Source organism: Eschscholzia californica, unplaced genomic scaffold (genome assembly GCF_041429995.1).
Source record: "Eschscholzia californica isolate CP2 unplaced genomic scaffold, dmEscCali1.0.p SCAF_6, whole genome shotgun sequence".
Classification (NCBI taxonomy): domain Eukaryota; kingdom Viridiplantae; phylum Streptophyta; class Magnoliopsida; order Ranunculales; family Papaveraceae; genus Eschscholzia; species Eschscholzia californica.
In genome coordinates, this window is record NW_028238483.1 from 27019073 (window position 1) to 27032485 (window position 13413).

The following is a 13413-nucleotide window of genomic DNA, read 5'->3' on the forward strand; positions in this document are numbered from 1 at the left end:
CTCTCTTTGTGGTCATGGTACGCAGACCAAGAAAACAAACATTTTTTTTTTTTTTCGTTTTGCATTTAGTTGGCTTAATATTGGAAAAATCCCCCAAACTAATGCTTAGTGGATTCTCTTACCAGGTAGTTGCTAATTTGGGGGGAACCCACCCCCCTATATCTTTTGAAAAAGAAAAAATCATCTAAAAAATAATGTAGGTCATGGGAGTCGAACCCTTGACCTTAGGATCACCAATCAACTACTCCACCAACTCTAATGCCCAAACAAAATTGTAATATATGTGCATAAAACATTACACGATTCTATCTACATATTATATAATCTTATATAAAATGGGGACCCCCTAAATTTGTGGGTCCTAGGCGACCGTTTGGGTTGCCTAGGCCCAGGGCCGGCCCTGCTTAGAGGTGTGAGGGATTTTTCTTTTTCTCTAGGTTTTAGGGTCATCTAGTGTTTTCTCCTTAATCATGTTAAGTCCCAAACTCTTGAATTCAAATAATCACAGATTCCACATTTTTTAAGATTCGAACCTGACACCTCCCGGGCTTTCTGGAGTTTATGTCAACACCTTGGAACCACTTGGGCTACCAACTGTTGACGTGATATTCATCTCTCAACGGCTTAGATTTGGCAAAGTTTCAAACCACAACCGCCACATCAGCTGGAAACTTTTTTTTTGTCAAAATCTTTTGCAACTTTATCATTTCCCCTTAATATAAAAGCCCATAATAGTTGTCTAACATATAATCAAGGAATGATTGTCTGATTCTTTAGACTTTAGAGAAATCGTCCAGAGAAGAAACCTCTTTCTCCCCTTCTCTATTTAACTTGCATTTCTACATATCTATATAATAAAACAGAAGGGAAAACGATGACTGGGACAAACATCCTTATTTAATTATGAATAATGTCTAGAAGCCCTTCTCAAAATTTAAAATATAGTCCTTCGTAGAAATAAAGTTACCTATTTAAAAAATAACAATCGTTTCCTTCTTAGAAGTAAAAATTCTAATTTAACAAGAAAAGAAACAAAATAAATTTCAAGGGTTAAAAAAAGAAATCAAAATCTCTCTCTCTCAAAAAAAGAATAACTAATTTAAGAGAAAAGAAACAAAAAAAATAATACAAAAAATAATAACTAATAACAATCTCTCTCTCAATAAAATATAACAATAAATTTCGTAACATTTGATTGATACAAGTGTCCGTGCCCTAGGGCACGGGACATACCCTAGTATATACATATACTTCAGCTCTCCTTCTCTTTTCGGGTCCATAACCTTACCTCGGCTCGATAAGAAGATTACTCACCCAGAACAACCCTTTTTTCTCGACCAACGTGAAAATGTTATTTTTTTTTCTAGAAAAGAAAATTGAGAGAAAACATGGTCAATACCAAACAGTCCAAACCCCCAATCTAATCAACTTTCAATAATTGAAAAGTCTCTTTACTTTTAATTCCTTCTTTCAATATAATTTCACTTCTGTCCAGAAACTACAAAGCTGTGTCCCTTTTTCTACCACCCCCTTTACCTTCCTTACTTAAAACCTGATTTTCATGGACCAATCTTTCAACTAAAAAAAAAAAAAAAATATTCATGGACCATCTTAATGGGGCAACCTTGCAACAAAAAAAGTCTTAATGGGGCAACCTCCTTCGGCCTCCATTAGCGGTCAACCTCACAATCAACCGCTTCCACTTTTTCTTTTTCCAAATCTCTACGGAGTTCTCTACGTCGAAAGAAAATAACTATTTGTATTCTAAAGTTTTTATATTTTGCCTACTTGTAATTAAAAATAGTAATGGTGTCAACTAAGTCCGACTACCAGATCCCGTGTTGGATCTGGGCCACCTGAACTCAACCACTTTTAAGATGAAGCACGCTAGGTTTGAGGCGTATATAGGCCACAAGGGCAGATTTGCTCAGTTCATGTTTAAAGCCGACATCTTGGTTTGAGGCATATGTCAGGCATAAGCGATGAAGTTGTTTCGACCACCTTTTAGGTTTGATTGAAGATTTTATTATATCACAAAAAATTCTCCGCTTATAATTGTTGGCATGGTTCAAACTCTTTTTTTTACTTAAAAATAAACTTGAAATGATCCTCAACATAGTAGTTGGGAACCACAAACTTTGATGAATTTTGGACTAATAAAATTAGTTACCAATTTATGCAAATAATTTGAGATTCACCAAATACTGAAAATTTATCTTCATATGAACAAAATATAATTGGATCCATATCACACCAAACTTCTCCTACTGCTCCAAATATACTATTCAGAAATAACAAATTCTCATCTGTAAACTGATGATATTAGAGTTATCCATGAACGTAGTAATACCAGGTTTCGTTTCATAAATAGTTGACTTGTCACATTCAATAGAGGTTTCTACTTCGAGTGCAACCACAATATTTTTATCTACAACCACTATTAGATGTTACTTAGAATTTGTTGCAAAACTAGTTGTATATTCTTCTTTGATGTTTCATTTAGATCGCGAGACCCCATTAATGTATCCATCATAATCACACGTGGACACACTTTGGTTGTGGATGGATCTCTTAACACGTTCCATGTTAAAAGTTGATTGCTTAAGGTTTGCATTGATATCATATGGTTTTTCATTATCTTTATGAACCTCTTCAGCGAATGATCCATCTTATCAATTGCTAACCATGAGGCATTGATCATTAGATCACCGTTGACAGTTGTGTTTCTAGCCCCGTCTTTTTTCATTGAACCAAGAAAAACCTCGCACTTGATGCCAACTGATGCAACAGAAAACTTAGAAATTTTTACATCTATTTCGAAAACTTTGAAAATTTGAAAATTTATAAAGAGTGTATTGTGATTTTATTGATAAACTGAATTAATCAAACAACTACTGTAGTATTATCGTTTTCTAAATCTCCTTTATAAAGTATTATGATTTTCTAAATCTAATTAATCTCGAATTAGCAATTTGTAAATAAATAAATATTATATTCTAAAACCTAGAAGGTTTTCCAAAAATACAAAACTACTAAACATAATCATTTTTTACTAACTCAAAATATTAGACTACTAATTACTAGATTTTAAGATATTTAAGAATATTCTTGAACTATTTTCTTACAATCTTCCTGCGTCATATAAACATGGTTGACAGATGACTAACCGACCCATCTACAGTCGATAAACTTCGACTAAAATAAAGAAGAGGAATTGAAGAATATGATAGAATTATTTCATTTTATTTTTTTTTTTGTTGCCAAATGATAGAATTACTTTCCAAAGAAAAGGTAAACAACAAAAAGGTAAAGTAATAGTAAAAGTTTACTAACGAATAAGGTCTTAAGGGCCACTTTGGAACACTAACCAATATGAAGTTCAAATTCTCCTTTCCATCACAAACATGGGTCAACTTTTTACTCCATGGCAAATTAGAATTAGCCCAAAAATTGAATGAGGTGATCATATATCTGGCTAGACTTTGCCTTTACCTATGAGTAGTCAACATTTTCTTATAACTACATTCCTAGGGCTAGCTATAAGCCTATAATGTGAAAGCAAAGTTGAGAGTAAGACATATACTAGAAAAATACATTATGAGTACTTATCAGGACTTCTATGGAAGAAATGGTACCACAACACAAAGTGAAACTACGAGTACTTATCAGGACTTCTATGGAAGAAATGGTACCACAACACAAAGTGAAACTATATATGAGATAACTAAATTTATAAGCATTTGGTGTATATGATTTATGTCGAAAGGTCGTAAAATAGTTGTCACTTTTGTTATGAAAAAAATGATGGATATAAGCCTATAAAGGCTATTTTTGGTCAAAACACATTACAAAGTTATATGAGTCGATAAACATATATAGATACTGTGGTTATTTTAGCATGAACGAAGAGATATCTAACAAAGACATATTCTTTCAAATCACAAATTATACTATACTATTATAACGAACATTATTATTGTATCTATAATAGACTACTCTTTTCAAAGAAAATATTGTTTCCCAAAATTTGTGATCATCAAAATGACATAGACAAGAAAAACTAATTATTCTCTGAGCTAAAAATAAGTCATTTTGCAAGAAAAATCTCTATAGAATATAATCATTAAATTAGGGTTGCACGTATTGAACGAGTTCCTTGTCACTTTGTTTTTCTACTTTTTGATTGTTAATTTTCTTTATGACTCTAATAAAAATCAATTAACCAAGTCAAACCTAATTAAACCCCAATCAGAACCAATTAATAAATCTAAAATTGTTCGTATGCACGTAAATCAGTACTGAAGAGAGGAATGTGGGGGGCCACCGACCACCTTGCTCACATTTTGCATAATTAAATCATAAAACAATGTTAAGATTCTTTCTTAATTCATAAACCAAACAAAAGCAATTAATTCCACTCACTAATCTCCATTTATTCTCTCTGTACTTTTTTGCTTATCTCACTCGTCATATGCATAAAACTATTTGACAATTTGGCCTCAATCATTTTGACTTTTCTTGTAGAAGAAGGATTTTTACTTAAAGTTGAAGTAAATATTAGTAGTTAATATATATTTCAATTCTCACCTAAAAAAATGTAAATTGAATGAGCAAAAGATAGGTTCAAAATCATGTAGAAAAATAATATACTTAGCTGAGATACTCATCACATTGACATAATCGAGTGGTTTTGTATATCACAGTGTTGTTTATTCGAAAAATTAGTAATACAGATGAAAAAAACATCAACTTAATAACGGCTTAGTCAGTAGTGCGTACAAATATTCCATTTTATGGCTTGGAAGATATTTATAGTGCCATTTTCATTTTTAAAAAAATTTAAGCTGTCACAAGGATGTATCCTTTTGGTGCCCCATTTATAAATTGTTTAGGGTCTCCAAGCTCACACAGGCTCCATAACTTGAGAATAATGACACTGTGCTCTGCTAATTTTTCAGGTGAATTCTGATCAGCTGACGTGGTCAAACAAGATTTAGAGAGAAGGTGACTCGTCACCTAGTCAGAATTCACCCGGGAGAATGCTCAAACGTTTTATATTGTTATTGATAACTTAATAACCACTGCTTTAACTGTTCCCATCTTGACTACTCACCTAACCTAAAAGCCTAAATAAGCTCTCTTGGGCATCTATTGTATCTGTCTAGGTAGAAAGCAGGACTAAACCCAAAACTGACTTCCCCATTTCCCTCTCTTAACGATTAAATAATTAAAATTTCACCTTTTCCTAAAGATAAGTTTGTTTTGTCTACGAACATAGTAACAAATGGAGTATGCACATGATGTTTACCATTTCTAGAAATGGAATCAAATAACCCTCTGGGTGGCCTACACTATTATATAGTATAGACAAAAATAATCTTAAAAATGCTAATTCTTTAGTAGTTTGAGGTCTTTGGGTAGTCTTATACTTTCATCACGTCTTTAAAAGTAGTATGTCCTAAAGAGGACCCTGATTATTATATTTTTCTTAATTAAGTTGGAGCCTTTGATGTTCAACAAAAAAAAAAAGTTGGAGCCTTTAATTTCATTAGGTTTTAACAAAATGATTTAGATAATAAACCATCTTTCTTAAGTATAGAATTAAACAAGTACAATAGACATCATATACCATACATCAAATGACATAGATACATTCTAGACTAATCTACTTCTGATTTATATCCTTGAAAACACGAATCACTAGACGATGAATTCTTGCCCCGACAAGGATAGATCACGTGATTTTCGAATATTCTGTAGATCACGCGATTTTCAAAATTTCAGAGTAGGTGTTTTACCATTGAAACAAGACTGTGTGCGTACATTAGTACTAACACCGCCTAAGGTGAACAACTGAACATTCTCATAAATGATCAGATCTTATGTTATTTTGTGGGGGTTGGAATTTTCATGGATATAATAATACGTAAAGTAATGCTAGAAGAGATAAGTCAAAGTATACTCTAGGCCTGCACGAAATTAGTAGTCTCTATTTTCGAGTTAAGTCTCTCTTGATGAATTTTTTTCTCTTATGACACACAATTAATTTCTATTTAAGTATGAGATACGACTACTTTTGTAGCTTCTGTTATTCTTACTAACACGTAGGCGCTATGGTTTGTCTGAAAAGGGCCACTGCCTTGACTAGTCAAATTACTACTTAACCCGTTTTTAGCATATAGGAGTCAACTAGCATAACCCTAGCTTGTTTAGCATCTCATCCAATGAGATTATGAGAGTCGATCCTAATTACCAAAGAGTTATGAGTCTATCTTAGGGTTAGGAATAGTTTGACGGGTCAAAGTTATTTGAGAGTTTAAAAATTGAATTATTTTCATTCTTCTATATGAAATCAGAATAGAAATATCTCAATTTGTGAGTGTGTGACGAACTAGTATTAGTTGATTGGATTCACACTCTAATTCCCACATATTTTGATTAAGAATCTTTTTTCATGAGTACACTTTGTGTACTTGTATTATAATGTCATGTTGGAAATGAATAATTAAGATGATCAAATCATGTTTATTGAGACAAATATAATCAATAATTTCAGACATGGGAAGAATCTAAATACAGAAACACTCAAGGGCCCATAATCTTGATTCTTGACAGTTGAAAAGATTGTAATGAAAGAAAAGTCAAACCCATGTGTATTTACAGTTTATTGTTTTAATTTTCAAATAAAATCAACTATTTAAATTTAAATTATAATCTTATCACCATGGTATCATTACAAAATTTATCAAGAAAAGGACTATATCTTAATTAAAGAAAGAGGGTGAATTAAACTGCTTTGGATGATTTGATCATTAAGAAGTCAAACTTAGCTTGTATAAAGAAATGTCAACTTGATCAGATATTGGACACGTAGAATAATCAGACATTAATGAGACACTTACACGGTTGTCTCAGAATTATATTTTGTTCGATTACATGATAGACTCATCTTAGCAACGCCCAACAACCATTGGAAGGGTATACGAGTGTGATTTTCCATTAATAAGTATATTAGATAATATAATAAGAGGCCATGTGATCGGTTGTAAAGAAGAGATTATGGAAAGAGAGAACAAAGGAGAAGCTCACCAGAGACTAATAGTTTTGAAAACTTCGATTAACTTTGAAAATAAAAGACTAGACAGACACCCTCGTGCATTGCAAAAGGATAATGTATCGACCACACAATGACCATTTCCGTATAAATTATTATGAAAATGACCGTGGCCACGATCCAAACCAACATAACTTAATTGGTTATTTCGATATTTAAGTCGCCAAAGTTTAATTGCCCTAATTGTGTAACTTAAGTAACATTTTTCTTTATCAACAACGAGTCTGAAATCTTCGAATATATACAATGTGAGACATATAATGTTGGTCATGATAGGACGATCCTTCGTTGTTAAGAATCATTACTTTGTGTAAGAATTCTCTCTTCACTCTATTTTATTTCAATGAATATTTCAATTACAATCTTTAAGTTTTATATTTGATTAGAGAAAGGAAAAACAGAATTAACAACTAACTAATAGTTTGTTGTGAAGTTAGTTGTCTAACTAACTTCTATTATTGTTATAGGTTGCCTGTAGAGAAAACTTCAACCAACTTGTGGCTGCCTTTAACACTTCAACAGTGGTCAACTTCTCTTGACTGTCGTGGGTGTCTTCAGACAAAGTCTTAGGTCATATCAGACTAATGACCTAGATATAAAAAGGGAATGAAACCCTAGTTGCCTCTTCTCAGCTTAATCGAAAATCCCCAATTATTTGTTCTTCACTCAAAACCCTAGCTTCTGTTCTTCATCTAAACCTTCTTCTGTTCTTTAGTTTTACAGCCCCCCTCAAACAGATGATGAAGTTTTATGAATCATCAGTTTGTTTCGAAAAGAATCAAAGAGATCGAGTGGAATTCCTTTTGTAAAAATGTCTGCGATCTGCTCCTTTGTTGGAAGATGGTGAATGATAATAGTTCCATTTGACACCAAATCTCTAACATAGTGGTAGTCAACCTCTATGTGCTTTGTTCGAGCATGGAAGATGGGATTCGATGCGAGAAACTTCGCACTAATGTTGTCACAGTGAAGTGCGAAAGGTTTCTTCAGTGGAAACCCTAGCTCATCCATAAGGTAAGAAACCCAGACCATCTCTGTTGCAGTATTCGATAATGACTTGTACTCTGCCTCTGTTGAGGATTTTGCAACTGTTGCCTGTTTCTTTGAACTCCATGATATTAGACTTGAACCGAGAAATAAACAGTAACCCCCTGTAGATTTTCTCGAATCAGGGCACCCAGCCCAGTCTGAATCTGAATATGCTGTTAGAGATGATAAATCTCCTTTTTCTATCTTAATACCAGAACCCATTGTCCCTTTAATGTATCTGAGTATCTTTTTTACAAGCACTAAATGAATTGTTGTTGGTTTGTGCATGAACTGTGCTGAGTAATTCACTCCAAATGATATGTCTGGTCGGGTCAATGTGAGATACTGTAAAGCACCAACCAAGCTTCTAAACTCTGTTGGATTTGAAAGCTCATCCCCCTCTGTAAGTGACACTCTTTGACCAGTAGAGACAGGCAATTTTGATGGCTTTGATTCCAATAATTTTGCTCTCTGTAGTAGTTGCAAGGCATACTTGTTCTGAGTTAGAAGCATATTCTTTTGTATTGGATCATAAGATACCTCAATACCTAGAAAATAAGACAAGGATCCCAAGTCTTTCATCTTGAAAGCAACACTTAAGTCCTTGATCAGTGAATCAATATGAATAATTGAGCTGCCTGTGAGGATGATATCATCCACATATAATAATAGAATCAAAGACCCTGATGAGAAATGATAGACAAACATTGAGTGGTCTGTCCTACTTTTATGAAACCCATATTTGTAAAGAAAGGAAGCAAACTTGTTGAACCAAGCCCTTGGAGCTTGTTTCAATCCATATAAAGCTTTATGGAGATGACAGACATGTGTCTCCTTGCCTGGTTTTGCAAATCCTGGTGGCTGAATCATGTAGACATTTTCATCAAGAACCCCATGTAAAAAAGCATTTGATACATCAAGTTGCTTTATGGGCCATGAATTTGTCACTGCAATTGTGAGTACAATCCTAATAGTGTTAGCTTTGACTACTGGACTGAAAGTTTCATCATAGTCAATGCCCTCTTGTTGATGAAATCCCTTAGCCACAAGTCTGGCTTTGTACCTTTCAATGGTACCATCACTCTTCTGTTTGAGCTTAAAGACCCATTTGCAGCCTAGAACATTCATATTTTTGGTATATGGGACCAAAGACCATGTCTCATTATCTAATAAAGCTTGATACTCATCATTCATAGCCTTTGTCCATTCACTACTTTTTGCAGCTTCCTTATAAGACCTTGGTTCAGTAGGTAACTCTAGAATGGACAAATAGGCAACATCTAAAGTGTGAGATGATGTATAATGAGCCACAAAGTCTGATGGAAGTTGCTTACTCTTGATAATTCCATTTCTGCCCCTAGTTATAATCTGACTGGGTTGTTGAATAGACATTGGAACAGGAGATGTTGCTGGTGTACTAATATTATTATTAGAAATGCCCAAGTCTCTTGAACCATACCCTCTAGAACCTGAATTAGCTGGTGAACTATTTATAGGTGTCCCTAATTCAGTAGAGATCAGTTGTCTATTTGATATATGTGGCAGAGGTAAGCTAACATGTGGAATCTCATTCTGATCACCACTAGACATGTGCTGCTGGATGTTGGAATATGGAAAGTTTCCTTCATCAAAAGTGACATGTCTAGAAATATAGACCCTCTTGGATGTAGGTTCATAGCACTTGTACCCTTTATGTTCATTGCTATATCCTAAAAATACACATTTGAGGCTTTTGGGACTTAACTTGTCTTTTCTAAGTACTCCCAAGTGTGGAAAACATGCACAGCCAAAGATTTTAAAGTGAGAGTAATTTGGAGTAATGTGAAAAAGAACTTCATATGGGGATAAGCCTTGAAGTGTCTTAGTGGGTATTCTGTTAATGATGTATACTGCTGTATTGAAGGCATCAAACCACAAAAATTTAGGTAGAGAAGCATGAAAAGATAGAGTGTTACCTAATTCTGTGATATGTCTATGCTTTCTCTCTGCCTTCCCATTTTGTTGTGGTGTATAGGGACATGAACTCCTGAAAATAATCCCATTCTTGTCCAAAAAACATCTGAACTCCCCTTTCATGAGTTCTGGAGCACCATCAGATTGGAAATACACAATTTTCTCTTTGAGAAGATTTTCATTTGTTGCCTTAAAATGTGTAAAACACTTGATGCTGTCTGATCTTGCCTTCATAGGATAAATCCAACTAAATTTGCTAAAGTCATCAAGGAATAATATATAATATTTAGCTCCATTAGGTGTGGTGACAGGGGCTGGTCCCCAAACATCACAATGAACTAAGTAAAGTGGAGTATTGGTGGTTGTAGAAGAATCCTCAAAAGGAAGACATTTGCTCTTGCCCATCTCACATGAAGAGCAAAAGGACTTTTCTTTTGTGGTTGGAAAATGTATCTTGTCATCCTTAAGTAATTGTTGAAGTACACCATGATGAGAATGACCCAATCTAGCATGCCATATGTCATAATTGATTGTAGTTTGGGCTAGATTTGCTGAATAAGTTCTATCTTGCAGTATACTGTTGTGAACTTCTATAGGGTATAAGTTCTGTTTCATTGGACCTTCTGCCAATAACTCTTTTGACCAGATGTCCCTAATAGTATAACCCCATGGCAGAAATTCAACTGAGCAATAGTTGTCTTTAGTAAACTTTGATATGGACAATAAGTTCCTTTTTAGATTTGGAACACATAACACCTTATTTAGCTCAAAAGTATGGTTGGAAGTAGATAATTTTGAAGAACCAGTGCTAGTAATTGGTAAGAACTTACCACTACCCACCATAACTGCTTCTGTCCCTTGATAAGACTGACTAGTTGTGAGATTTGAAGCAGTGTGAGTCATATGGCTGCTGGCTCCTGAGTCAGCTAGCCAGGCCTTATCCTTTACTGAATTTGCTTCTGTGACTACATGACACTCATCAAAATCTAAGACACAATCTGAAAAGATATCATTATCCTGTTCATATACAATAGCAATATGACATTCTTGAAAGATATCATCATCATCATTTGTCTGTTCATAGTCATATAGCATGGCATTATTACATTCAAGTAAAGCTTCATCCTCATATAAGTAAGACTGTGGTTCTAATGTAGTATCATGAGTGTTTTCTGTATTAGATTCATTTGTTTCATGCTGATTTTGAGATTCTGAATGATAACTCATATGAGGCTTATTTGGTGTATACCTAAAGTAGCAGACCCCAGCAGAATGTCCCCATCTTTTACATATTCCACAAGGGACAGTGGTGAAATCAAAATCATCAGCCCTAATACCCACTTTGGATTGAGAATTTGATGATGATTTGACATGATTTTGTGAATTTGTAGAATCCTTCTTTATTTGACCCTGATTTCTATAGAATGTGGGTGATGGTTTGTATCCTGGTTTAGTATATTGTCTTTGATTATACCTTTTGACATAGTAAGCTTCTTGATCACTGTCTCTTGATAACAGCCATTGCTCATGTTGTACTAATCTTGATTTAAGTTGAGCAAATGATAAGTGTTCATTATTTGCCCTAATAGCAATGGTAAATGGATCATAGTCTACACTTAACCCTTGAATTGCAAATCTTATTAACTCAGGTTCAGTAATTCTATCATTTACAGACATTAAAGAGTCTGAAATTTGTTTCAGTTCTCTAAGGTATTCTGTTATAGAAGAATTTCCTTTCTTTATTGTCTGTAACTTTCTTCTTAATTGGTCTTTTTGAGATTCAAGACCTTCATTGTTAGTAAGATAGAGATAATCCCAAATCTCTTTGGCTGAGTTCAGCCCATATGTGTCATAATAGACAGATTTGGAAAGGGTACTTTTCAAGTAAGATTTCACAAAACTCTCCTTACTTCTCCACTGTTGGAAATCTGGGTTAACTTGTTCAATACCATTTATGATTCTAAGTTGTGGTGGTGATTCAATGGTGCCTGTGACAAACCCTAGCAAGTCATAAGTGCTAAGAAGGGTTTCAACTTGATCTTTCCACATGAGAAAGTTAGAATCATCTAACTTTTCAGTTATGAAGTTAGTAACAGATGAAATTGGAGGTAAATTACCTTGAGGTGAAGCCATTTGATGAATGCTTGGAAAGAAGTCCGAAAAAAAAGTAATATTCTAACCTTTTGAAGAACTGAATTCTTCAATTTCCTTTTGATTTTGATGATAATGAATGTTAAATTTTCTGAATTTTGATCTTGATGTTGTTTATCTTGCGAGATGATGATTGCTTTTGAGCTATTGAGAGAAAACCCTAGTTTTGGATCAACAAAACTAGCTTTGGATCTTTGAAGAACCCTAGACTGATACCATGTAAGAATTCTCTCTTCACTCTATTTTATTTCAATGAATATTTCAATTACAATCTTTAAGTTTTATATTTGATTAGAGAAAGGAAAAACAGAATTAACAACTAACTAATAGTTTGTTGTGAAGTTAGTTGTCTAACTAACTTCTATTATTGTTATAGGTTGCCTGTAGAGAAAACTTCAACCAACTTGTGGCTGCCTTTAACACTTCAACAGTGGTCAACTTCTCTTGACTGTCGTGGGTGTCTTCAGACAAAGTCTTAGGTCATATCAGACTAATGACCTAGATATAAAAAGGGAATGAAACCCTAGTTGCCTCTTCTCAGCTTAATCGAAAATCCCCAATTATTTGTTCTTCACTCAAAACCCTAGCTTCTGTTCTTCATCTAAACCTTCTTCTGTTCTTTAGTTTTACACTTTGTCATATGAGTACATCGCGACACCAAAACTTCTCAGACGGCCCACATAATTATTATGTCCTATAATCAAACAGAAAACACAGAAATATATGCTTCTTACAAAATGCATTTTCTTACTACTGCTTATGAACGACAAAGGGAAACATCTAAAATGAGATGACTTCTTTTTCTTTAAAACTATGATTGAATAGTTTGAAAGGACAAACAGACCCATAAAAGAAATGGTTCAAATCTTGTGCTAGATATTCAATTGATATAGACAACTCAATCCTAAAGTTGTAGATTTCAGTTCTGATTTTAGCAGCCAATGATGACTATATTGACCTAAAATAAAAATAGTTGGGGTAAACTAGCTATAATAGAGAGAAGAATTGTGATATGGTCCTGGTGTTAAGTGGAAAAAGAATAAGTAAGTGCTTTCTAAAAGCTGGTTTCATTTACTAGTTGGGTCCAATTTCAGCAAAATCTGGTTCTTTCTTAAGGGTGTAAAATTATTTTATCAGAATGGGACAAGAAACAATATACAAAAATA